Source organism: Mesoplodon bidens, assembly GCF_964165515.1.
Source record: "Mesoplodon bidens genome assembly, chromosome: 19".
Lineage (NCBI taxonomy): Eukaryota > Metazoa > Chordata > Mammalia > Artiodactyla > Ziphiidae > Mesoplodon > Mesoplodon bidens.
Window position 1 is genome coordinate 36,686,436 of NC_138179.1, and position 17,938 is coordinate 36,704,373.

Below are 17,938 nucleotides of genomic sequence, written 5' to 3' on the forward strand. Positions count from 1 at the left end.
TTCAACTGCTAAGAATGGTACTTAGGATGCTGTGAAGAAGAAGCAGGGGGCTTAGAGTTTAAACAAGTATAAGGTCCATCAGAGGAAGTGCCCAGTCAGGCCTGAATCTTGTAAACACCGTGGCCTCTGTGAGCCTTGACCGTCATGGCATGATCTGCCTAGTGTCTCGGATGAAATATTTGTAGCAATTCTGGGACTTGTTTCTCATTTCAGTGGCACTGAAAGCCACCGTAAGAAAGGCTCCAACAATCTGTGGCTTCTGTATAAAAGTAAGCAGACAAGAAGCCGGGGAAGTGAGAGGCCCTGTTTGAAGTCACTCACCAAATTCACGAAGAGCCTGAAGCCGGGGAGGACCCAGCTAACTCCGGGCATCACAGGCCATCTGGCTGGACACACAGGAACCAGACTGTCTTTTAACCCTTGGGCTAAATCATCAGGCCAGCAAAGAAGATCCGCATTTAGAAGAAGAAATATGTTCCAGTGCACCCTAACCCTTTCCCACCACCTGTCACCCCAAACCCCCAGACTCAGAGCTGCTGCATCCGAGACACATCCAAATAGACCTTTGACGCCAGGCTGGGCCCGTTCACCCACGTGAAAAGGCAAAGGTAAACACTTTCCTCCCAAGGACTGGCCAAGGCGGTAGGTGGACCAGCCTGGGCCAAGCCAGGCAGGGGCAGGGCATCGGAGGCATTATTGACAAACTGGGTGCGTTCATGGACCCGAGAGTGATGGATGGATGCTCCCGAGAGAGTGTAGGAGAGAAAAGAACTTCCAGAATCTCTCCTCCAGCCTCAGCTCCCCAGGTAGGACGCCAGGGTGTTTCACTTCCCTCCCTCCCCGCTTTCCTGCCGTTGCTCAGAGAGCTGGGCCTTCCTTCAGGCTGGCTGTTTAACGGGGCCGGTAGAGAATTTTCAGACGGGGACTCATGTGTTCTAATCCTATTAAATATGCACCGGCTTCCAAACCCGGCTTTTAAAAGCTTGCTTCCCCCCCCCGCCCCCGCTTTGCCTTACTTAGTCCGACTTTGCTCCCTTCCAGCCTGAAAAGCCATTGCTCAGTTGTTGGCAGGGGTCCCACCGGCATTTTTGCAAGGATTTGGGCTGTGATTCAGCTACCTGCAGCTGTTCCCCGGTTACCACCCACGTAAAGGAATTTCTGATATTAAAACTGGTGACAAACTTCCTCCCCCCTCTTCCCCAAACACATTAGTTTGATTGGCATCCTCAGTCTAAGTGGCCAAGTTCACTCTTGCTTGGTTCCCCATGTTCTCTTGATGATACATTTAATTCCACCCAGCCACTGCCCCACCCCCACCATGCCTTATACACACGTCCCCTCACCCTGAAGGATGCCCTCTAATAAAGACCATTGAGATACCATTGCTGGGGGGATATTTTAAAAGCAATCTACTAAATCTCTAGAGAACTAAATTTTGTTCTCTCTTTAGTTATCAAGTGAAATCCTCTTACCGCCATTGCAAGAAATCTTCCTAACTTCTCCCCCAGTGTGGAATGCCGGCCAGTGGTAGTGGGGAGTGGTAGGGCAAAGGGAGAGTTGAAGATTCAAGTTCAGAGAGTTCCACGGAGCCTCTCAGAGCTAATGCTGGGGACCACCTGCTTCTCTCCGACAGCACAGAGATGCCGGGGGTTCCTTTGGACCAGATGGCGTTGTCTCCACCAGGGCACACTGAGGGGGTATCCCCAAAGCTGGACACAGGTCTGAGCTTCCTGGCTCTGGCTACTTCCCTTTGTGCGTGTGCTGGGGTTGGGAGAGACGGGGATCGGGGGACATGCAAACAGTGCAGATGGCCCCATCCTGCACTTCTGGCAGAAGTCCCATCTCACCCTGGGCTCGTCAAAGGAGGAAGAGATGGAGGCCGGCACAGCACTTACGAAAACATCAGCATTTAGCATTCTAGGTACCTACCTTGAGAGCAGACACTCAAAGGCGGGCTTTTGAGCACTGATTACACTGGAGCCCCTGGATGGATGCCGAGAACCTGGGCATTCTCTGAGTTTCTCCATTCGGCTTGGCAGACACTCTGCGGGGAACAACAGAAGGGTCCCACCCGTCTCATCCACCCCGAGGCCGTGTCCCCTTGCTTCTGGGCAGTAGCCAGTAATGTGATGCTTCAAGGCCGTGCCAAACCCCCCTGTTGGGAATTCAGCCAATCTTGGGGCTCTTCAGGGAAGAAAAATTCCTTTCCCTGACCTCTGCAGGTGATCAGATTGAGGTCCCTGCAGCTTGAAATTTGATTTGATCTTTGATCTCTGCTTGCACAGCTGCGATGGTTATTATGCACCATAAAGGGTCCCGGCGCCCTTTCTCACTCACCTGCCCTCGGTAGCGAGTGCTTGGGGCCAGGTATTCGTGCGCTGGGGCCGAATATTACTTCTCTGCTTTTCTCATACTGCACTGCCCCCAGTTCAGTCCTACTTTCTCATTCCCCTCATTCCCAGGACTTAACCCCAAATTCCAAGACCCTGGACATTTTCAAGTCCTTCTAAATGAGAGCATGTGGTTTCAGGGAAAAAAAAATACCACTGTGTGTTAAAAGCCAAATATTTAAACAAGGTCACAGTCCTAGAAGAACACGGCATGTGTCTCAACAAGTTCTTAGAGGAGAGTGGTCCTCAAAATGAGTTTTCCTGGATTTAGTCGACTCTGTCACGGTGAGGTCATCCCCTTCAAAGTGACATATTTAAGATTGCAAGTTTGGTGGAGTTCATCAGACCTATATTCTTTTTTTATTAGTGGTAAGAGGCATATTAAGAGGTGATATTCATTGCAAGCTGACTGTGTTTTAGACATTATGCTAATGACTTTACCTTCATGGACACTTCTAAGCCTCAGAAACTCTATGAAGAATATAATTTATTCTCTCAGTTCACAGATGAGGAAACTGAAGCTTGGAGGGGGTTAAGCAGCTGGTTTAAAATTATACAGGCAGTGAGCAGAGTTGGGATTTCCTCATGGGCCTGCGTGATCCTGAACTCAAGTTCTGAACCAAATTCATAGACTGGCCACCTTAGGAAATTATGCGGTCAAGAGAACCTTGATATCTTGTCTATGCTGTTCCCCCCAGAAAACCAATTCAAGACTTATTTTGTGGCTACCTCGATTTTAATCTAAAAACAAGATCAGAATAACATATTTCACCCCTTCTCTTTTGAAATTAATTAGGAGCTTGGGATTAACATATACACACTACTATCCATAAACTAGATAACCAACAAGGGCCTACTGTATAGCACAGGGAACTATACTCAATATTTTGTAATAACCTATAAAGGAAAATAATCTGAAAAAGAACATATATATGTGTGTGTATATATATATATATATTTGAATCACTTTGCTGTATACCTGAAACTAACACATCATAAATCAACTATACTTCAATTTAAAAAAATAAAAATTAAATTAAATTAAATTAAAATTGAAATTGCATTCAACAGCTTACAAGAATAATAAGAGGATTAAGTCCATCTTTTAAAAGAAACATCCAAATGGGTATAATTTACCTTCATCTTAATATTTAATTCCTGGGTCCCCATGTGGATCTTACCTTTGAGCCTAGACTTGATAAGAATATTTCTCTAGCTAGCTTTTTTCTTTTTCTTTTTTTTTTAGTCCCTATTAAGTGTCCGGCATTAAAGCATTGCAGTTGCTTTAAAGCTACGACTATCTTCCATGACTTCAAGGAACGGACTCATTCCTGTGCCTGCTTACCGCTTCCTCTGTGGTGGTTTTGTTTCCCCCCATTCAGCTGCTTTCTCTTCCATGAGGAAGAAGCATAGAGAAATCTGTTGTGTTTTGTCCCTTTGCCTACTGCACGAACCCTGAAAGATCGTCTTCCAATTTACAAGTTGTCTCCCAGCATCTAGCTCTAGCCATCTTCTTTCCTTTTATTTTTTTATTGGGTGGATGTTTGTGCTAAGTTTTCCCCACCTCTGATTGAGAACTTCAATAGACCTTCACTTACCAAAATATGATTGTATGCATTACTCTTGGCATCCCGCAACCTTTACAACTGAATTGTGACAAAGAACTGAGTTACAAAATTTCAACTTATGCAAGTAACTACATCCTTAAAAGGGAGGTGACCATGACCTTCCACTCAAAAGCATTTTCTCAAATTTTCATATAAACTTACAGGAAATTAGAAATAGTATAGATAACATCTATATAGTTGGTCCCTACACTCAATAATTGTTCATAATTTTGCCATATTTGTTTTGTCTCTGTGTGTGTGCTTTTTGATTTTTGGTTTTTGTTTTGTTTCTGGGCCACTTGAGGATAAGTAGCAGACTTCAGGACATGACACCTCTCAAAAGCCTAGAATGTTGGCATCCTCCTATGTAACCATATAGCACTGATGCACCTAAGAAAAACTCACAGTGGTTACTCATCATTATCTGCTACCCAGACCATGTTAAAATTCCCCAACTATCTTACAAATGTGTTTTAGAGCTGTTTGAGTGTTTGTTTCTGCTTTTCACTCTGAATTAGAAGTAAGATGACAACTCTCTTGGTTTGGCTCTATGTGTCCCATCCTCGGGAAAGTCTGGGGAGCGTCCCTCCTGATTCCATCCTAGGCAAGCTGGAGACGGTCAGTCCCCCTCACCAAGAGCCAATCAAATTCCTGCATTGCACTGGATTATTATACCTACTTCGTATTTAATCTCTTTTAATCACGTGTCACCAGACTGAACCCAGAAAGTTCAAGTTTTTCAGTTCAGTATCTAAAGAAGGCTTCTTATACCCAGGGCGAGTCTGGTTTGGGGTGATGGTGGTTTGTCCACAGAGAACTGGCACGGACATCCAACAGATCTGGTCTTACCAGCGAAAACCTTCGCAAATGAAAACTGTTGACTGTCTCCCCCAAAATAGTGTTTTTCTTTTGTTGTGCTTGTTGTCTAGGGTCTGATTTGTTATTACGTTTCAGAAGCATTTACAGGTGAGTTGATGGATGGAATCATTGGCAGAGGCAACATCAACAGGTGAATGACCCGTTCAGATGCTAGACCTGGTCATTGGCCGCTAATGCTGAGATATCTGAGTGCTCCTGAAACTCTTGATTGTGAGACTGCGTCGAGGAGGAATCAAAGGGTGGCTATCAGACAGCCTGCTCCTCTCGTACACCATACCCTTTGACAGCACGTTCAAGATGTTCCTGTCTACAAAGCCCTCATGTGGGAACCAAGGTGACACCCAGCCTCAAGGTCCAGCTCTACATACAGTTGAACAGTACCACCTTGGTCAGAGCATCTCTCTTCTCCGAGGCTCTGTTTCCTTATCTGCAAAGCGATGAGCTGCTCTAGCCACCTTTTTCTTGGCTGGCCTCACTTCAGGCTCTCCCAGGAAGGAACGCCTGGGGCTCTGAGCACTTCCTCAGAATATAGTTAGAATTTCCTCACTCATCTCCAGGAAGTTACCTGTCTCACGCACACCTGATAAATCAGTGGAAGGTCAGGAGACCGGCAATGAGCAGGCTTCAAGGGTCTGCTGTGCCCTCTTCCTGCCCCAGAAGAGTAGTACAAATGATACACCTGGCCCTCAACCCTCAAGAACAGCCCTACCTCATCCACTCTTTTAGCCCCTTCTGTGCTTCCCATGGATTGGGAAGACCTCGCTTCACTTCATCCAATATCTTTATGAAACGGTGGGAAGTTCAAGTAAGAGTTAAGATATCAGCCCTAAATTAGCTGAGTGCTCTGAGCTCTAAACCTGTCCATTGGCTGCCTCCCCCACATCTCCAGCTGGATGTCCAAGAAGCATCTCATTCTCAACTTTCATTATGTCTTCAATACAACTCTTAATGCCCTTTAAACCACTCCTCCCCTAATTTTCCCCAAAGCATAAAACCCATGACTGTTTTACCCAGTTGCTCCAGACAGAAACCTAGGAGTCACTCTTGATGCTTCGATTTCTGCCACACCCCAAATCCAATCCATGCACCAGTCAGGTGAGCTCGACCTTCAAAATACAGCTGAGATGTTCCTTCCCATCAGCCCCACTGATGTCCCTCTAATTAAAACTGCCACTGCCTCTTGCCTGAGCTACTGCAAGCATCGTCTGTATTTCCAGCTTCGCTTTGCCCTCCTACTGACTAATCACTGCTCAGCAACCACTGAATAATCTTTTCAAAACCATCAGTCAGAACAGATCTCTCCCTTATTTGAAATCTACAGAGTTTCCCACCACATTTATGATAAGTTCTCAACACCTCGCCTTGGCCCTTCCTCTTCCTCTGCTCACCTGGGCCATCTCACCTCACTCCACTTTCTCCCTTCCCGGCTGCAGCCAGCTACAAAAGGCATCTCGCTGTGCCTAAACACATCGGGTCCATTAGACCCTTTACCCCTGCTGTGCTTGTTCACCTGGGCTGCACTTCCTTTAAATGCCACCTTTGCCACCTACAGGCCACCTACCTGCCACCCCACGCCCACTATCCCTGGCCCACTTCTCTCTGCCCTCCTGTCCCACATCATATTATGTGTCCTGTGCACTTGCTATTTGTCTGCACACTGTGCCCTGTGACAACAGGTGTTTAGCTTGCTTTGTTCAACATCGAATCCCCAGTACCGAGAACACTTCCTGTCTCGAGTAGGCACTCAATAAATCTTTATTGAATTCATGAATTCATTATTCCAATTAAGACAAACGAGGATGCAGGGGATAAGCAAAAATACCTTCTGTACTTTGCCATTTTGTGTCACTGCCTTTCATTCACTTAAAAATAAGATTGAACTGTTATGGAGTTTTACCAAACTGGTCCCCAGCACATTTCTGTCACAGTAGAACATCACTCTGTTCATTGTCTTCCTGGCCCTTCTTACAACCTGTAATTATTTTATTCGTCACTACCCCCCTTTTCGTCTGTCTCATCCATTTTAGGATGTAAGATCATGAGGGCAGAAACCTTTTCATACTTGTTCCAGGCCGTATCCCCAGCACTGAGCTGTTGGCCCGGCACACAGGAGGTGCTCAATACACGTGTGTTGAACAGATAATTAAATAAGAAAGTAATCAGAGCTGGAAACCTCATTGAAAGAGATCGTGAGCTATTCAAGAAAACTAAGCAGGTTTTTTCTTCTTCACTCCCCACTAAGAGCTAACACAGTGCTTTGCACTTAGTAGGAGTTCAGTAAACATATTTATTGAGTGGAATTTCACTGAACAAGCCGAGTTTCAGAGGCTCCAAGCCCTAATTAGAAAAACTCTTCTGGAGAGGGTAAAGGCTTGGAGGAGGAGGTGTCAGGAGACCCAGGTTCCCAGCTTGGCAGGATACAGACAAAGGGTTCAATGGACTCATTTGCATTTGTTTTGCATAAATATGCAAAAGCTGAGTGGCTGAGATGGTGTCTCTAAGTATGTCAAATGGCAACTGACTGTGTTCTCAAATAGGATATTCAGGGTCTTACAAACTGGCAGGAGGTTCCCACCCCCAAAAGAAGGTGCTTCGTCTGTGCTGGTTATGGGGAGACACCCGGAATCTGGCTGAGCAAATGTCACCTGACTGGGTCCTCCCCATGCCCTGGCCACTGCCAGCCACTTCCCCATGCTCAGCCCCCGCGGAGACCTTGGCGAGCCTGTCTAAGGTGTGGTAACTTCCAACAGGGCACCGTTGACAGAGCTTGAAACAAACCTCCCTGTTCACACAAGACTCCAGTGGATGGAAAGAGCCAAGTTGGGCTGTGGACTTGGTACTGGCTGAGGCTCCCAGTGCAGGAGAGAAGTTTCTAACAGAAAACAGTACCTGAAAAAAAAAACATCATCTTTTCTGGAGCCAACACAGAGTGCTGGGAAGGCTCAGAGAGACGATGGGATTTTTTTTCTTCCCAGTTAATCCAGTTGCCCTGATTTGCATGGGATTTGCATAAACAGCACATTGTGTTCAAGCAGCCCTCACTTCAAGGGCCAAGATTAAGGCTGAGGATTTGTCCCACCCACAGTAGTTTTGTTCGACTTCCACTGTTGAGAAGCTCAGGGATCCCTAAAATAGCTCTTTATCTACTGACAGAGGTGAAAAGGATACAAATGATGACGGAGAATCGGAGGGGCCTGGACCCAGGGGATGGAGCACTCTGTCTTCTCTCCCAGGAGGGGAGGTTGAACGATATGAATTTTAAAGTTGCTTCTAGTTCTGGAATTCTGTCAATCTCTGCGGGGTGCCAGGCACCAAAGGGCTGGCCTCGCCAAAGCCTGGGATGACCCTGGGAGCGAGATGTACTGCGGCCAGATCCAGGCTGAGCTAATATTTGTGGAAGGCTTTTCTGTGACAGCCACTGTCATGTGGGAGAAGGGAGGAGATGTAACGGGAGTGGACAAGGGGAGGGATGGGCAAGACGGAATGTGGAATTCTTCCACCGCCCCACCACCACCGTCGCCCTGCAGGCCGTGAAACTGGGAGAAACCCTCTAAAAGGCTCTCATTTACAAACCTCTCTCAACTCCCAGCCATCAAGCCTTACCTGGTCCTTGAATAAGAAACAAGAACTCAGAAGCACTTGTTGGCACGGGCCAATAGTCATATTCCATCTCCCAATGTCAGCTTGACTCGGAGTACTTCCCTGTGGCCCTTCCCACCCACAGTTGGCTCTCCCAGTGCCAATGGGGTCTTTGGAATTCCCTGGGTTTTTTAGCTTGGAGGAAGTTGCTTTGGCCCGAGCTCTCTCAAGCCCACACCCAGATGGCCCAACCTTAGCTTCTGCATTTTGTCAAGAAAGATCCTGGAGCGTACTAGGCTACCCCAGGTAAAATGAACAGAAGTAATAACCTTCCAAGAGCAGATCGGGCCAACCTGCAGGACACTCATGAAGAGGGATGGGGGAACAATGTCCAAGGTCCCTGTTTCTTTCTCCCCCAACTTCCGCCATATGTGCAGAGTACTAGTTGCTGAGTACTACCTGTGCAACTGAGCGCCTGATACACGCAGCTTCTAGGAAAGCCCTGCCTTGAAAAGGGGAGAGAGGAGGGCAGTGAAAGGGAAAGGATTGGGGCCCTAAGATCTTCCTGACTTGGCTTCATTAAGCACCACTCACTTTATCTTCATAAAATCATGTAGGTCATCTCTCTTCTCCGGAGCATCATGGGGAAAGAAAACTGGACAGGAGTAAAATGAACAAGCAAAACCAGAACACTCGTATCTAGTCTTAACCCTAAGGCTTGAAAGTTATGGAACTTACTCAAGGCATTTTAATTCTCTAGGGTTTTTGCTTATCCATCTTCTTTATAAAATGGAGATTTAAAAAGTCTGCCATACTTATCCTCCCAAGGCAGCTGAGAATCACAAAAGAAATCACACAGGTACTGATGGGGACAGACAGGTGTCAAGTACTGTTAGTCCTGGACTACCCTAACCCACGCCCAGAAAAACAGACATCCCTAAAGTTTTTTCCAACTTGTCCACAGATACAGAGTTATTCTGATTATCCTGAATTTGATTTCCCCTAAACATTTTATGATCAATTTCATTTTCTTCTTTTATTTCCTTTTTTTCTTTCCTGGAAGATATTGGAAGAAAGAAACTAGCGATTCCTGGAGTTTTTCTATCCACATGCAGCTTCTTTAACCGCCGTTAGGATATACACACCTAACCCATATGAACAATAATTCATTATGACCTTATGGCTTAAGAAAACCCTTTGTGATTCAGTGACTCTAAAATAAAGAGGATTTTCCCAAAAGGAGTAGGGTGTTTGGTTTTCTACGTTCTTAGGATGCCCAGGAACCAAACTTACCATTTAAAGAGGTGGAACAGGGGCTTCCCTGGTGGTGCAGTGGTTGAGAGTCCGCCTGCCGATGCAGGGGACACGGGTTCATGCCCTGGTCCAGGAAGATCCCACATGCCGCAGAGCGGCTGGGCCCGTGAGCCATGGCCGCTGAGCCTGCGCATCCGAAGCCTGTGCTCCGCAACAGGAAAGGCCACAACAGTGAGAGGACCGCGTACCGCAAAAAAAAAAAAAAAAAAAAAAAAATGTGGAACAGAAAGTCCAGTTCCCATTTTTGATGCTGACCTCCTATCAAGCTTAGATGCTGGTGGATTACCTAGCCCAACTTTAAACAGTTTCTAATAACATTAATTATCCTGCTTCACTTCTCTGTCTCTCTTTTTTAAGGTAGGCAGGAGGCTCAAAAGATTAAACTTGAGGAAAATTTCCCAATGCCTTTAGGCTGGTTTCCCATTTAAAACCCCATTTTCCTCTGAGATCCTTGGCTCTCCATGGCAGATGAACAATATATTTTAGGCCCCCTTCAGCTTGTACCTGAGACCAATGTGCCCCAGCTACTTATTTACAGAAGGTTGGGATGCTCTTCTTTCCACCATGAAATGTTGCCAAAGTCCAGAGACTACAGATATGGGGAGGGAAAAAACCAAAAACCAAAAAAACCCATATTGTTGCAATCCCCTCCTCCCCCTTGGTCATTAATTGTATCCTGCTGGGAGCCCTCCTGTGCACTCTGGGTGAGCATGTGTCAAACACATTTCCCTCTTCCCAGCACTTGAGGCCAAGGGTATGTTAGCCTCTTCGTTTTGAAACCTCCACTTTGAGACAGAGGGAAAGTCAGACCAGAGGAAGGAGGGAGAGGAAAAGATTACAGCGGTACAGCGGGCTGGGGTCAGGCTCTGGGCTGAAGCCTGCAAGTCTCTTTTTCTCCTCGGACAAAGGAGGGGGGCCGGTCAGCTCTTCTGTAGGGACCAGCTGGTGGCTGGGCAGGCAGAAGCGACCCACTGTGGTGACCGGCAGTGAAGAGGCTACAGACTCAGTTGGGGATCTCCTTAAATGATGGAGCAGCTAATCCTCTCTTCGCTCGTTCTGACCAGCCCCCACCCACCCATCCCGCCAAACACGGCTGCTTCCCCTCCCAGCTGTTTTGAATTCTTCTGAGAGAGCAAAGTAGAAAAATCCTTCCTGGTTATTGATTTCCCCCAGGGGGCCACACGGTACACCGCCAGGGACCAGGAACAGTCTGTTACTGTCTATCAGGGGAAGGGGCACTCACACTCTGGGGTGTCCTCAGTCAGCTCTGCTCACGTGGAAGGGTCTTGCATCTCAGAGCTGCTCCCCATGCATGAAATCCAAGTCAGCCTCAGCAATTCCCCTCAAGGAACTGGAGGCATGAGGTTGTCTTCTGCCCCCTGGCTTAGCCCTCTCTTCCCTTTGGCCCCAGCAATGTGGAAAGAAGTCAAATTATTCTTGCAGATCAAGGCTGACTCGAAGAGATGCTGTTTCTCCAAGATTCTGAAGGATCTTTTCCCAGGATCCGGAGAGGGAGCTATCAAGCCTTCATTTGGTTTCACCCCAACTTCTCCCTTTTGTAGTATTATACACAGTATCTTCAACTCTCCATTGGTCTCATGCCTGCCTGATCCTTGGGATAAACTGTAAAACTTGCTGGGAAGTGGTTATCAGTATAACAGGGCTACTAAGATGTCAGGCTTAGAGGCAGAGAGATCTTGGTCCAAATTTTCTCTCTTACTCTTATTAGCTGCATGATCTATCTTGTCTGAACATCGTCAGCTTTAGGGTCATCATCTTTTAAAGTTACTTTTAAATTTCCTTTTAAAAGACTGAATGAGAGTATGCATGTAAAGATCATGTATGTAAAGGGCACAGGACGCTCAAGAAATCTTACTTTAGTATTGCAAGAAGGTTAAAAGTGGTCATGTTACCGACCAGGGTTCTTGGCCTCCTTAATCGATAGAAATGGATCAGAGGCCAGACAAGAAATTCAGGCAAGGTTTTATTGGGGTCCCTGCTGCAGCAGCGGAGAGTGAAAACAGGTTACAGGTTCCCCTGCTCACTCACCCTTTGAGCTGGTTCCTTATATGGGGTGAGGGTGGGGTATATCCAGGGGTCGGGCTGGAGGGATGTGGCTCAGGCGTTTTGCCCACCCCCTTGGTGGTGCTGTGTGCAGGTGGCCTGCACAGTACCCTGCTTTTGCTCCCCACGCCCTCTTTTTGCACCCAGCTCCTCAGAAGTCTTAGTTGGGTTTTTGGTCTTTTTGTGTCTTGTTGTCCATAATTTGCCCCAACTGCCCATGCATGCACTTATTTTTAGTCTCTTATAGTTTCTTTGTATTTTGTTGCTTGAGGAGACCTGTGTCCAGGCGCAAGCATTGAAGCAAAGGGTCCCAGTTTCCAGCTTGTCTCAGTAAAAGTGACATCTGCAAGCTGTGTTGGATCAGCCACGTTTTCCAGTGCCATCGCCTGGCCGTATTACTCCTACTGCCTCGTTCAAGGTCATCTCCTCTCTGGGCTGAGAGCACAGGCATGCCCATTAGCCACAAACCCTTCACCATCCCAGGAAAACTCAACCCAAATGGAGACAGGCAAAAAAAAAAAAAAAGAAAGCGCCGAAGTCTGGCTCTCTGTGGACCCTTGCTTTACTTTCATTCGGCACGTCACCCACTTCTGCGCTAACTGCACAGCGGCCCTTCCCACCACGCTCGGCCCCAGTGTCTCGTATGTCCCCACAGGCTGGCATCTCGAACCCAAGTCACAGCTGGCTCCTTGAGGCAGCCTGAGGCCTGACACCACCTGTAAAGAAACTGCACCTCTCCGTTGAAACTGCACAGGGCCCCTCTGCCCCGTCCCGGCCACTCCCCCGACGTTGTCCTACTACTGTTTCCGTGTAGCACATCTGGCCAAAGCAAACAGCTCTCCGGAGCCAGCTCTCCAGCAAGCAGCTGCAGTACAAAGTTGGCAGGCTGTTTCAGGAAGCCTCGGCCTTCCCCCACCTCCTCACCCTGTGAGTGCTCCTGGAAGACACAAGAAATGAGGCCACACCTTTTAACTGGCCTTCACACAGAGCCTGACCTCATTCTCTGGAGGAACTGGACCTCTCCCCGCTCCACTCCCCTGCCATTGCTGTCATCCATCTTCCATGTGCTGGGTGCCTGAAGCCTGGGATTCACTTCTGTCCTCTTTGAGGAAAGGGATCGTGTACTGTGGACATGGGGTGATAGGAGCTAAAGGAGTAATTAGGAGGCTCAAATGAAGGAACTTTTTTTTATTACTCCATATTCATGGTTCCGTTTGCAGTTTGGGGATGGGTGAGGGTCTCAAATCTAGGAGTAATGAGAAGAGGAAAAATTGGAAGAATAAAGAGAGGAAAAGAAAGGGGGTGGGAGGGAAAAAAGAAGGGATTTTTAGCATCTTTTATAGGTTAGGCGATGTGAAAAATGTTTTACGTGTGTTTTCCCCTTTAAACTCTATAAGGCCATAGGTATTGATTACCCCCAGTTTTATATATAAGACACTGAGGCCCCAAAGACAAGTGTCTTGCTCAAGGTCACTCAGTTGGTAACAGGCAAAACCTGAGTTTTCTGGCTCCGAGGCCAGAAACTTTCCATCAAGTTGCTGCTGCTGCCAGTAGCTTTGGGATTGCCTGTCTAATTTACTTATTCAGTCCCATCATCTGGAAAAAGGCATCTGCAGACCCAGTGGCCTCCATCTCATTCAACTATCAGCATGCATCATTTTGGCCAAGGTTGGCAGTCCTCAATTTTGGGTGTTCCTAGGAGCTACTTGGTAGTGGCAATGGTGGTGGTCAGGGCAGTGAGGGCGGGGAGGGAGTGGAGGTGGTAGTGGTAGCAGTGGTGGTGGTGGTTACGGTAAAGGTGGTGATGATGGATGGTAGTAATGGTAACAGTGGTGGATGGTAGTGATGATGGTGACGGTGGTGGTGGTGGTGACAGTGATGGTGACAGTGTTGCTGCGGATGGTGATGATAATGGTGGTGGTGATGGTGGTGTTGGTGATAGTGATGGTAATGCTGATGGTGGTGCTGGTGCTAATGGTGTTAGTGGTAGTGATGATAATGATGATGATGGTTGTAGTGATGATGAGTTGATGGTGGTTGTGATAATAATGGTGATAGTGGTGATGGTGATGGCGGTGGCAGCGATGGTGGGGATGGTGGTGTGGATGGTGCTCATGGTGGTCCAACAATGATGATGGTGGTGGTGGTGGTTCCATGGTCTTGTTGTCACTAGTGGCAACTGTGGGGTTAATACAAGATACAGATAAGCCAGCTAATTGGCTTTCTCTGCCTCTAAAATCCTCCCTTGCATGCCACACCCCACCTCCTCATCTTCTGATTTTGTAAAACATGTCCAGAGTTCTGAACCTTTGTTTGTTGGAGGAGCATCTGTAAGATGATATGACAACCTTGTATTTATTTATTTTTGGAAGGATGTAAGGGAAAGAGCTCCTCTTATTTAAACAAAACACAGAGTCCCCAAGGCTTTACAACTGGAGGCCATCTCTCCAGGTGGGGAGGGAGGGCTGACCGAGCAGAGACGCCATCTCTCCTGCGTCTCCCCTTTCCCTCGCCCTGCGTTCCCTGTGACTCCTCTCCCACAGCCCTGTCAGCCCAGCCGTGAGTTACTGTTGGTCCTTCAGAGCTCGGGCCCAAGTGTAGCCTGCCATCTTGATTCCCTTAAGCCCAACTGAGAGACTAGAATTTAAATGAGCAAGAGACAGAGACAGAGATAGAGAGACAGAAAGACTGAGAAAAGAAAACAGAAAGGAGAACAAACAAAACAGGATGTGTAGCCAACATCCAGGTTACAAAGCTTACTTTTCTGAACCTTCACAGCTAACTCAGTCCCAGGCTCCCTCGCCATGTCTCTGTCCTCACCTTGTCTCATCAGCACAAGGTGCTTAGGACGGTTTAGGAGACACCTTCCAGGGCTCACACTCCCCAGAGCTCCTGACTTGTCTCCATGGGCAAGGGGTCAGAGCATTTATTACACCTCTACCTCTAGTCACTTGGTGCTCTCGGACCCTAACAAAAGATCACCCATCTCAGCCACGCACCTGGGGTGCTCCATCCCGGCCCCATCGCCCAGATGTCCGGCAACCCTGAAATAAATGAGCAGCCACCCTGCAGGAGGGCTCAGGGCAGTAGCAGGGTTGAAAATCTGGGGGCCTGGGACCACCTTCAGCCATCTCCCCTGTTCCCTGGTGAAGGCAAAGTTGAAAAAAATTTAAAAGAACAGCAAACTTAAAACCCAAAGAAAAATAATTCGAACATCCCCAGGGCTGCAAACTGTTACTTTAATGACAACTGAATTTCCTTCTGAAGCATGAAACAGAAGGTAAATAGGCAAATGGTACATTGCACTCCCCCCCCCCTTTTTTTCCATTAGTGCTGTGTTCCTGGGTGATTTGGGGAAAATCTAGGCACTGACTGCAAGCAGACAGCTCCCCACCCAGGGGTCTCCCAGGGTGGGAATACGGACGTGAGGGTGTTGCCAGACCCCCGGGGCTGCCCTTCTTCTGGCCCTCATGCAACTGCTCCCTTTGGGGCTTGATAAAGGACACAGGATGAGAAGATGGAAAACAAGCACGGGAAGCATATCTGGCACTTTTTTTTTCCTTCGCCATTGTTCAAGCAACAATTTACGCCTGGTTAGTTGGGACAGCAGATTTTATTTATTTTGCTAGACTCCTACCCTATTCCCATCCCAGGGGTGGGGCAGGCTGATATTTTTCTTTCAAGGCTGTACTAAAAATTCCAGCCTCCCTCATGACTCTGACCCCCAGAATCGCCACTGCCGGCGGCCAGTACCTCTTCATACCTCGCAAGACGGCTGCCGAGGCCGGCCTCCCCCCACTCCCATGCTATTTGGGGTGGCCTTGAAGCATTTAGAGACAGTAAAGTACAAGACATTCTTCCCCTCTCCTATCTCTCCAATGTGTTACTTGAGGATCGCAATTGTTTCCTTTCAGCAGAACATCGCTGACAAAACTCCTTGGAGGTTATCGCTCCCCACCATATAATGAGTCCTAATCTTTCTACAGAAGTAAAACTGTTGCCATGCCCCGTCCCTCAGCTGGTGGCTTCCCAGCCTCTCTCGTGAGAGTGGAGTTTGGGGGGAAGTCTGCAGGCTGGTACTGGGAGGGTTAAGTTAGCCTGGCCATGGAAGGAGAGAGAGGGACCACAGCATTCTCCTGATCCCAGATGGAGGATGCTAAATAACTCCCTTCAGCAAGTCAGCTTGTTTGGTTGTCCTGGAGTGTGTACTGGGGCTAACTCATCCTGGCCGGTCCTTCCGGATGTAGCCTTGCTCAAAATCAAGCCTTATTCCCCGGGGGCTGCCTCCTCCTGCCTTGATAAAGAGTCTCATCATGGATGATTCAAGGGCTTGAGATGCAAGCTCTAGTGATAGCTGATGAGGCCTCCAGCCCCCAGCTGACCTCACTTTCTGGTTGTTGACAAGTTCAGTCAGGCTGGCCAAAGAGCAACCCATCCGAGCCAAGACAAATGATCTCCAGCTCTTGCAGCCCCTGTGCCTCCAAGTCCTTCTCCTGGATGGCAGTCCACCTCCAAGCCTCCCCATGGATCATCCCCAGGTGCCACTTCTTCCACAGGCAAATGAGCAGACCAAGATGCGGAAGGCTGGTTTTCCACTCCACGCTGGCATCGCTGGCTGTCTAGGTAGAGCTTGGCCTGGGTCCTCTTGGACCCTCCTTACTTCTTCCCAGACTCTCTCCTTCCCACTCAAACAGTTCAGGACCTGAGTAGGTGGTTTTGAGTCTTGAGTCACTTAAAAGCATGCAGTAGACCCAATCCTCTTGTGTTTAGAGAAGACTTTAAACTAGGCAGGGACACGCGTGTGCACGCACATACACACACACACACGCATAGTACACACACACACACACACACACACGCATAGTAGCCCAGCCGGGACTCTAATGGGAACTGGAGGTCTTTTTATCATCCGCACAGCCAGCAGCACTGAGGGTCCCCAGCTCCTGGGGTCCGAGTACAGGACTGGAAGAGGTCAGGGAGATTGCAAGGCAGCTCTGAAGTCTCCATGTGGGCACCAGGCAGACTGGTCCAGGACATAATGTTTTTTCTGAGACTTCTAGAGTTAAGTATCTCTTTGGAAACACTGGAAGGGACAGAAAGTGCCGGGAGTGTTTGGGAGGAACCCTACACCCTCTTCACCCACAAGGCCAATTCTTGGGGACCAGAGCTCACGCTGATGTACAGCTTGGGCTGTGTCCACACCGAGCTCAAGACTGAGGCTGAAAAGGCTCCAATTCTGGTGCCAATGTAATCCACAGGGAAAGACCCAAGGGCTTCAATAATACTGAGAATAAATCACACTCCCTGACCACCGAGTGATACTTTGCTGTTCTCTAAAGGTTTTTCATATATATTATCTGACCCTCATGACACATCGGTTAGCTAGGTGTTATTACCCCTCTGTCTTTTATCAAGGAGGAAACTTGGCTTGGTAAGAGCAGAATGAGGATACAGACCTTGGACTTCTGACCCCAGATCCTTTGCTCCTCCTTTGCAGAAGAAATTTAATTAGACTTGGAAATGGATACTAGTTTACCATAACCTAGGGAGTTAAAGGCTTAAAAGCACAATGATGACATTAACAAAGGCAAGGTGAGAGAAGAGAGGAGGACATTTTTCTTTTAAGAATTTTTAAATTGTTCTACCTTGGCACATTGTAAACGTAATTATGCGTTACTTTATGTAGTTAGTCCATGGTTATTGTAGAAAATTTGTAAAATGCTGATAAGAAAAAGGAGAAAATAAACCATTAACTATAATTCCAGCCACTGTATATGTGTACATACAGACATATGTACATATATATCCATGGAGAGTTGTTCTATTTCTTTATGCATATAAATATTATATATAAAGATCACACATAAATATATATTAATTGTACATTAGTATAGATCCCGGCATAGCTTCTTTTTTACTTAGAAACATAGAAAAATGCTGGAACGATCTTTCCATGTCAGTGGATACATTTATATTATTCTTTAATGATTGCCTAGAGTTCCATTGTATTGATATTATTGGACGCTGATACTGTTTTCATTTTTTTATAATTGCAAATTATGCTGTAATGAAGCTTCGTATGCACATATCTTTGTGCAGCTGTCT